Raw genomic sequence first — 10,049 nt, 5'->3', positions numbered from 1 at the left:
AATATACATGATGTAAAATTTGCCATGTTAACCATTTTTTAAATTTTTTTTTTGTTGTAGATAGACACAATACCTTTATTTATCTATATGCGGTGCTGAGGATAGAACCCAGGACCTTGCAAATTCTAGGTGAGTGCTACATCACTGAGTCGCAACCCCAGACCTCAATTTTTTTTAAACACAATCCTTTTACTCAATATTGATACTCTCAGGTCCATAGCATATTTAAGGAATATTGATATCCCTGAATATATGAATTTAATTCATTTCAGCAAAATTCTACCATACCCATTTCCTTTATTGTAGAAGAGTAGATGCTAGCCAAGTGCTAGGAAATATTTCAGGCCTTTGGTAAAACCAACATAGAATCAAATAATCAATTTAATGAATAGAACATTAGAAAATAATTCAGGTCTAGTTGTTGTTGGTTATCTATTTGGGGCTTTTATTTCTTTGATAATGGAGATATACTCATTTCCTTTTTAGATTATTGTTAGTAGTTATTAAAACATTATCATGGCTGGGGTTGTGGCTCAATGGCAGAGTGTGTGAGGCACTGGATTTTATTCTCTGTACTACATATAAATAAATAAATAAAGGCCAATGAACAACTAAAAAATGTTTATAAATAAAACACTTAATCATATACCTATCAGTTTAATTCACTCATTCTATATGTAAAAAAGGCTATTCCTTTAATTATAACAGCTCAAATATCAGAAGGATTCTTCTTTAGTTGTGGGAATTTTGATTTTTACAGTAACAGCTGAATTATTTAGGTAAAGTGCATATAAATATGTACTGTATATGTTTCATTTTTGGATTTAATATTTCCTTATTTTTCTATAAATTGCCAATTTTTAATATTGTTTATTTTATTTAACTGTCATTTTTTAGAGCTGTAAACAATGTTGGAACCTGATTCAATAAATGGTGTCATATTTAGAAGGGCCTTTCAGGTTTTTCTTCTGAAGCTATAACTTTTTATAGGACTGTATCATGGTATTTAGGCATTTTAGTTCTGTTTTTAATCTGAAATTACCTTATTTCCAGTTTCTTGCTGTAAAACATGAAATATACTAGCAACTATTTTCATGTAGTAGTTAGGGCAGAAGTAGTTCTGGATCAACATCAGTAGGGGATCATCAGTCCATTTTATACACACCACGGATGTAGACTGCCATCCACTCATTTAGAGTGAGGAATGTTTTATGCTGGAAAGTAAAAATTATTCATATGATTGATTTAACAACCAGTGTTACTCTCAAGGGAAAACAGATTAGATTTATTGAACTTCTAGGGTTTCTTTTTCAAGGCCCAACATTTTTCTCATTTAAATTAATTGTGGGCTCAAATATCATTGAATGTCTTCACTGGCCATCAATTTTGATAAAGCTGTTGCTTATATTTAAGAATAAAGTTATATTACTGCATTTCTTTTTAGACTTAAATGTATACTCTTTACAAAAAACTGAAGAGCATATTTAACACTTGAAAAAAGCTTTAACCACTAATTCTTAATTAGGGTATTTTTAATAAATGTTCTTTCTTGGTTTCTATCAGGGAAACATTGTGTGAATTGTCATCTCTGGACTGGTGCAGTTTCGCAAATTGTTATTTATTTGCAATAATCTAGAAATTGAGACTAAAAACTTATAGTAGTTTAGCAGAGTCATTTTATAACTATCAAATCTAACAATAACAAAATGTGAAGTTATGTCTTTGTTCTTCTTTTAGTGTCCTAATAATCCATTTCTATTTTACAAATGTCTCTCTGAAAACAAAACAAAGACTAGGACACTCCACATATCAGTGAACCACAGCAAAATAGGTATAAAAAATGGGTATAAAATATAGGATTGTATATGTAAGGGAAAACAGGGACAGAGTGAACTTAAATTATGGTTTCCAATTTCTACAAGTTTTCTAAGAACTGAATTTTTTCTTTGTTTGTATTTGAAATCTCCTATTTCCATGACATGTATAGTTGCTTTTTTCTGATTTACTCTTAACATGCTCTAGTTATTCTTTTTTTTATGGAGAAAGTAGCTGATTTTTATTATTATTATCAATGCCAAACAAGACTTTAAATCAATTAAAATCTTTCATTATGCATAAAGTTACTTTCACATTTGTAACAATCACAGTAAATATGTTTCTTTCTATAAAAAGACAGCCTTTATTTGAAGTCTAAAATATCCCCAACAGCAAGATTACATATATAAAATTCCATTTGTTTCTCATATAATAGTGCATTAATAAAATTAAATGTTATACTCTCTATAATAAGATAAAATGGAAATAATTTACTCATAAAATTTATATTTAAACTATCTTTATTTTCAAAATACTATCCTAAAAATGATATTTCCATTAAGCTTCAATTGGAGCAAAAGTATAATCACTTAAATAAAAGCAGTTACTTAAACTAAAAATGAGAGATAAAATACTTTTGAAGGCAGATAAAAAATATTGACAGGTTTCTTGTTGTGCTTCTGGATGTTCAGTAGCAGGCTCATTTGAAGGTGGAATCAATCCTAAAGGATACTCACTTCTACTTTCAGGATGCGGGGGTGAGTGGCAGGGGAAGAAATCCAGCTCTTGGGGGGAGATAATGAGGAAAACACTGTGTTCCCATTGGGAATGGAGGGGGTGGTGGGCCCAGTGGAAAATATTCTAGAGATGCTCCATACATGTTTCCTGGAGGAGGTGGAGGAAAAAGAGGTCCTTTTCTCATAAACTGACTATTGGATCCACTGGAAACAATGGACTTCTGATTGGAGGGAAAGGTGAGAAAGCAAAGCCAGAGCCAGTTGCTTCATTTTCAACAGGGAGAGGTGAATCAGGCACACTGGAATCACCAAGATCAAATTTGGTATCATTTCTACTGGATTCAATATCTGAAGAAGTAGACCCATCCATTTTATCCAAAGGCAGCATAGTGGAACTTTTGAATTCTGATCCAGATTGTCTACCACGATTAAAATAACATCCATCTTGCCTTTGTAGAGGAAGCTGTGGATCAAAATATGGTTGGCCTGGTGGAGGGATCATTATATGGGCCTGTTGACATGGAGGTGCCAGGGGCCCAGTTGTCAGAAGGTGCTCTTTGAGGATCAGTTAACCTACCACAGTTTGATTCTCTTCTTTCATTGCTAGTCAGATGGTCCAGAGAATTCTCGGGGCCCCTTGAGGCTCTTACTTCTCCCACTGGCACCAAAGGTTAGAGTCTGAGTGGACCATTCTTTTCCAAAAGTGGAGATTTCATTTTAGATGAAGTTTGACTCAATGGTGAGGGACCATTTGGGGAATGCTGTCTGCCAGAATCTGTATTTGAAATATCAAGTGTAGAAGGATCTTTTTCTGCAAGTTTAAATTTTAACTCCATTTCAGTTAATTTTTGTGAGTATTTTGTTTTCTTAAATCATTGAGGTATCTTTCAGCACTCTGAGCTGCCAACTCATCACCATGTGTTTTTTTCTCATAGTATATAATATGCCCCTGATAAAAATGAATGGTTCTCTCCAATTATTCTTCAAGATCTTTGGCTCACTTTCTATAGGTCTCCAGCAGTTTAGTTGTATGGCTTATCTTTTTTTTTTTTTACACTTTGGAAAGTTTCTCCTCTTGCTCTACCTGGTAATTTTTCTCTCCTATTAATTTTCTTTGGAGTTCCATTATGTTTTCTTGATATAGTTCCATCATGACTTTAAGTTTCTGCTGAAGTCTCTGATTCTTACTTTCAAACTGTGTATTTTCTGCTTGCAAAGATTCTTGTTCTGTCTTAAGATTTTTAATATATATTTATAACGTCTTCCTTTGTTTCAATTACTTCAGATAATAAAGTAAAAATTTGATTTCTTTCTCTTTCTAAGGTTTTAAAAGAGGCCTTTAACTTAGCAACATAAATCAGTTTCTTTAAAGCCTCTTTTGGCTGATCTTCTAAGTGAGCACAACTTTAAGATTCACTCTCTATTTCCAACTCCAAGTTACACATCATTTGTTAGGACTTCTGCAAGCACAGGAGCCCAATCTTTTATCTTCAGCCAGTGTTCAGTCAGAGACTTAATGTGATTTTCTTTATCTCTTAGAACTTGTTCTGCATATACTTTAGAGTGTTCAAATGTCATTTTCTGTTTATTGAGTCTATTCACTTTTTCTTTCCATACCTCAACTTCTTTTAAAAGCTGTTTCTGACTTTCCTGAAGTTGGGAATTTTCATTCAAAGCCTCTTTTATTGCTACTGCAACTGCTTTTTTATTCATTTAAAACATTCTCAAGGTTGTTTTAGCTTGAAATTTGAGGGATTTTGACTCATCTTCTAGGGACTTAATTCTTTTTAATATATCCACCATCAATTCATCCTGCTGAAAATGTTTAGTTTTCTCTTCTTGTCGCTCTTTTTCTAAAAAGAGTATTTCATCCTCAAGTTTAGATACAGACCTATCCAGGTTTTCATATATTATCTCCAAATTTTCTGTTTCTACTGACTCCTTCTCCAGAATGGCATCCTTTAAAGATGACTCTAAGCCTTCATGCTCTTTTTGAACAAGGCTAACTTTTTCAAGTAGTTCACATTTTTATTCAATTAGTCCAGAAAGTTTTAGAGCAAGCTTTTCTTCTCTTCTCAAGTAACACCTGCTTCTCACAGACTGATAACTTCTCCACAAAAACAAGAGAACAACAAAAATTACAATAGCTTTACATATCACCAACTCCCACGGACAGCCATAAGGACTGGTGTTTCCATGTCTTCAGACAAGGCAGACCACAACTCTGCTTACTTCTTCTAGGACCACCTCCATGTTTGGCTGAGGGGCAGCTGTTGCCCCTTTATTACATTAAGGCTACTTTGGCTATTCCCTCCAGAACCACACCATGCCCAGCCAAGCTGAAACAGGCTGTGGACACTCAGGCCTTAGGTTAGGAACAAACCTGCACCAAGCAACAGAGCAGACCACTGTGAACCAGTAAGGGGGGAGGGGTGTAGGCATGGGCATGAGGAGCCCTGGTCATGGGCTCCCAGGGGCCTAGCACACTGCCTGTCAGAGAAGTCTTGGCGTTTTCACTATGTTGTGCATCTTGAAGCAGCTCAGGTTCAAGCCTGCTCCAATCAAGACAGAGAGAAGTCCTCTCCAGGTCACCCACCCATTGGTTTGGTTTAGGCCAGGCCAAGGCAGAACTTCTATATAGTCATAATATCACCCAGTTTGATGTCACTAAAATTCTAAAGCTCTGTAAAATTTTTAAAGAGCCAGTACATCATATATTTATATTTGTACCATTTGCCCTTGTGTTTCAATGTCTCATTCTTTTCCCTCTCCTCCTGTCACTATTCTTTTTCCTTCCTTCCTTATTTCCCCCTTTCCTTTTCTTGCAGCGTTGGTGACTAAATTTCAAGGCCTCGTACATGCTGGGCAAGCTCTCTAGCACTGATCTACATCTCCAGGCCTCTTGACACTTTCTATAAAGCCATGTGAATTATTGCCATAGAAAAACTCTTGTGTTAGGCTATTTTTTAAAAATTTTTATTTCTTACATATATGAAAATAGTGGAATGCATAACAATCATAATTATTGTGTTAGGCTATTTTCAAAGTAATTTTAGAGGAGTTGCAAACATGGGCACAAATCAGTTTGGATAAGTTATTTTTAAGTAGTTTAGCATATGTAATGTTTCTAAAAAGAAAGAGCTTAAAACTTGAGTTGGTTTTCATGTCAGCTTTTGTAGACTACTATTTATTTAAGAATCTTCAAAATCTTTTTTAAGATGTTCTTTTCACTTCTCATAGGATGTAAACACTTCTAAGAAAGCTGGTCATTATAAATATATAACAATGAGAGGGCTAAGATAAGTGAAATCCTGTCTCAAACCAAACGAAATAAAATGTTACATGGGATTCTCACACAGACAGGGGACACCAGGGTATTCAATAGGAAGCAGTGTTTATTTGTGTGCATCCAGCCTTAGTGGATTCTTGTCCAAAGGCTGAGCATTTAGTGTAGGGAGTGATCCCTTATATATTCTGGTTAGTTTCCTTTTACATACTAACTTTGTCTTCATATGAGGTAATATACATTCCTGTTTGGGCATTCTATTTATATACTACAAAGTAGCAAGAATGTTCAAAACTGATTTCTGGAGGGCTCACAATGATACAGATGGTATCATGTTCTCTTTCCTTTGTTCTGAGAAATCTGTACCACAAAATGTAGCTCAGTGGTAAAACACCTCTGGCTTCTATTTCCAGTAGGAAACCAAACAAATGGCAGATGCACTTCATTTAAGGCAGAGAATTTAGCATTATAATGAGTTAGAGTGAGCAAAGTTTACCCTAGGTCACTTAGAAGAGGAGCTGTATATCTTTGACTAATTTAAGCTGGCTATTCCAGGCCTTTTCTAAAGAGCAGTTTCTGTAACAAAGAAACAACTTTATGTGAAGTTAGCAGTGAGCAGCTCTCTCCCTGCAGTCACAAGTGTTCCTAAGTTCCTGCCTGGCAGCTGACCACATTGCAGACTGTTTGCTGGTGGGAAGAAAAGTCTGAAGGGGGACAGAATTTGACATCTGGATCCCTTGTGGGATATCCTTCCTCTGAGCCTATTCTAACCAACTCCCTGGCAGCACCTCTAGTATCTGAGATGCAGAGAGTTTGAATGACCTCCGAAGCTAGGGCTTTGAGCCCTGATCCCAGGCCCTGACCTCATTCCACTTCCCTGGGTTGTGGTTGTTTTCTGAGGCACCTTAAGGCTCTGATTGTGGAGGATTACACTTCCATCCCAAGTCTGTGCCCTCTGGTTCACTAAGGGCTTCAATTGCAGTACCTGGAATTGGGGAGGTTCTCCAGGCAGGGGATTCAGTCTTCCTAGCAGTCTGTCTTGAACTTGACCTTACAGAAGGCAGTGCCCTTGGGGCTACCCAGTAGACCACCTTTGGGCTGTTACTTATGGGGTTGAGTCTTAGCAGTTGTTGCCAGACAGGCATTTCTCCCTTGTGCCCACAATCTCCCTGCCTGAGTTAATGGTTACTTTTTGATGGAGGCTGAAGGCTATCTAGGTGTCATCCACTCACTTTTCTCACTTCCTTTGCTCACTGGTATCAGAATCAGCTTTCTCTTTCACAGCCCATTGCCCAAGGCCCAGGTAACCCAGGAGGTTTTAAAGGCTAGTTGTGTGGGAGTGGGTGCAAAGGGACACCATTTTTTTTGAGAGGCTGAAGTGATAGGAATCACCTTCAGGTTTTCTTCTAGACCATCTTGTCAGTGGTGTTGTGATGGATGCACAGAAATACCTTTAAATCAGCTGTCATTTGTGGCTAGAAATGGAGCCAGAATCATGTAGTCCGGGGTTAGAGAAGAGAAAGCATATTGGGGCACATTGTACAGGAAAGAAATTGCTGGTTAGGGGTATAAAGGGTGTGGGGAAGCTTGAAAACACCTCTGAAGACCTTCCTGGGACACTTGGTGAGAAGTGCCAAGAGGACAGGCAGGGCTCCTGACCCACCAGCTCATGAGCCATCACTGCTCAATAGCCATAGATTCAAAGCCACATCTTCATGCTGACTGCAAAATGGTGACTGAAGTACAGAAGGCCAGAGCAGTTCAGGTCTTGATGGGATTATTTCAGGGTCCAGCAGTGATGTCAGGCTTGCTGGCCACTCAAAGGTATTAATAAAGAGGTGGTAGCTAAGCTCTCCAGGCCATGAGTGCAGATAAGGGCAGAGATACAGCCTGATACAAAGAGCTCCCTCATGTTCTTGGACTTCTGACCTGTTCTGAGTATCACATCTAGATTCTGGCTTGAGCAGGATCATATGTAATAGAAGAGAAACTGTCACCAAGAGAGGACTTGTGAGTTGCCCAAGTCACAAATCTCAGGAGTGACTCAACCCAGGTTAAATTTAGGCATTTTATCTTGACTCAGTCCTTCACACACTCAGCTCAGGGAGCTGCTGTCAGTGGGGGTCAGCAGCTCTAGGGGATGGTCCTGGTGACCACTGTGTGCTGTCCATAGTGGCAGGATTTTGCACTCACTGTGCTCTGCCATCCTCATAAGTAAAGGTGATCTGCATGGTATAGGAGAGAAAATAGAAGCCCCAAGGTGTGCTGGGATTTGGTAATGAGCACACAATTAGTAATCAGCAAACAGGGACTAGACCAGGGCATCTACAAGCTCTTTGTTCATGGGCCTGGCCTCATGACTTCTTATTGATGAGGACGCTCATGGGAATCAGGACTAGACCTGCCTGTGTGGGAGGGAGATGGAGGTGGAAGGTGGACTCTGACCCACTTCCTGTGTCTGTAACACCTGTGAGGTTGGCTTTTACTACTGTGGGTCATGTCCTGTGACCAGGTGGGGGATCCAGTAAATGTTTTTCTTTCCCCTTTGATATTACCTAATGGGAGGTTGCTTAACATTACTTTTTTTGTAAATATTTAAAATATTTATTTATTGGTGCTGGGACCAGATCCAGAGTCCTTCTGCATACTATGTGCAGACTCATCACTGAGTCACTTCCCTAGCTCCTGATCAGATTTAGGAGGAAGCTTTCCTATTTCCAGAGATTAGCCAAGATGAACTTCATGAATATAGTCAATTCCTGAGACTAATGGGAAAAGTATTTGCCAAAGAGTAAGATGTGTAAGTTTTCTCTATCACTGCCAATTTCTCTGTTCAGAAGGCTAGTGTTGATATACATCACGACAGTGTGAGTGTAGAAGAAGTCCTCTTGAGTGCTGTTAATGAGCCAGAATGACTTTCTGTTTCTAATGTCTTGCTGCAGGGAACACCCAGTTGCTATGTAGTGACAGGACATCTAGTCCAGGGCTTCTCCTGACTCCAGGCTGAAGGGTGACCTTTTAAGCCTATCCAAACTGTTGCACACTAACACTGGTGTCACATACAATGGAAGTGAGTAACTAAGTAAATGAAGTGGAAGAAGCCAAGGACACTCTCAAACCAAGCCTGTAGGCCATCTGCTGGATGGTCCTGTAGGGGTCCTGTAGAGGATCCTAGGTGTTCAGCGTGATCCTCTGTGCTGAGCAATTATGAAACACTCATGGTTGTGGGGCAGCAGCACCTCAGTACCTCCCCCCGGGTGGAGGAGCAGCCATCGCCCATGTGAGTCCCAGTATGCTGTTAGCCAGGCCTCAGGCAGGTGGCTGCTCCTCCTGAGCAGCCCCCTGGACAGGTACCTGATACAAGGTTCACCAGAGCCTTTTCCCAACACCGAGGGCCCCCAAAAAAAGCTCTGTTTATGTGGGTGTCCTCTTTCATATTTGCCCTAATAGAAATTAAAACTGAGAAATCTAAACAGTAATGTGTTCATTTATGACTACATTTGAAGGTAATATAAACCTGTTAATGTTAACAAACATTATCTTTTTAACTAACTAATTCATTTATTTTAATTAGGTATATATGACAGCAGAATGCATTTTGATTCCTTCTATACAATTGCAGCACAACTTTCATTTCTCTGGTTGTACCCGATGTAGCGTCGCACCATATGTGCAGTCATACATATACCTAGGTTAATGATGTCCATTTCATTCCAGCATCTTTCCTCTCCCCATGTTCCTTCCTCACCCTCCCTCCCCTTTGCACCATCAAAGTTTTTCCATCCCCCCCAATTATGGATCAGCATCCACTTATCAGAGAGAACACTCAGCCTTTTTTTTTGGAATTGGTTTACTTAGTATAATATTCTCTGGCTCTATCCATTTACTTACAAATGCCATAATTTTATTCTCTTTTAATGCTGAGTAATATTCCATTGTGTGTGTGTGTGTATATATATATATATATATATAATTATCCATTCATCTATTAAAGAGCATCTAAGATGCTTCCACAGTTTAGCTATTGTGAATTGAACTGCTATAAATTGGCTGCATTTCTAAGCCATAACCCCAGCCCATGTTAACCATTTTTAAGTGCACATAGAATTCAGAAGTGCTAAGTACATTCACTATCACCACCATCTGTCGCTAGACTTCATCTTTATAACAGAAACTCTACCCATGAAATAATGCCACCCCACTGCCCCTCA

At 38.5% G+C, this 10,049-nt stretch overlaps 1 pseudogene; it reads right to left on the bottom strand.

Annotated features, from left to right (window-relative positions):
• Positions 1 to 2,373: 2,373 nt before the first annotated feature.
• Positions 2,374 to 9,111, bottom strand: LOC143412063 (melanoma inhibitory activity protein 2 pseudogene; annotated as a pseudogene).
• Between the last annotated feature and the right edge of the window lie 938 nt (positions 9,112 to 10,049).

Source organism: Callospermophilus lateralis, chromosome 13 (genome assembly GCF_048772815.1).
Source record: "Callospermophilus lateralis isolate mCalLat2 chromosome 13, mCalLat2.hap1, whole genome shotgun sequence".
Lineage (NCBI taxonomy): Eukaryota > Metazoa > Chordata > Mammalia > Rodentia > Sciuridae > Callospermophilus > Callospermophilus lateralis.
Note: the sequence above shows the minus strand (reverse complement) of the source record. Positions and strands in the feature narration are given on the sequence as shown.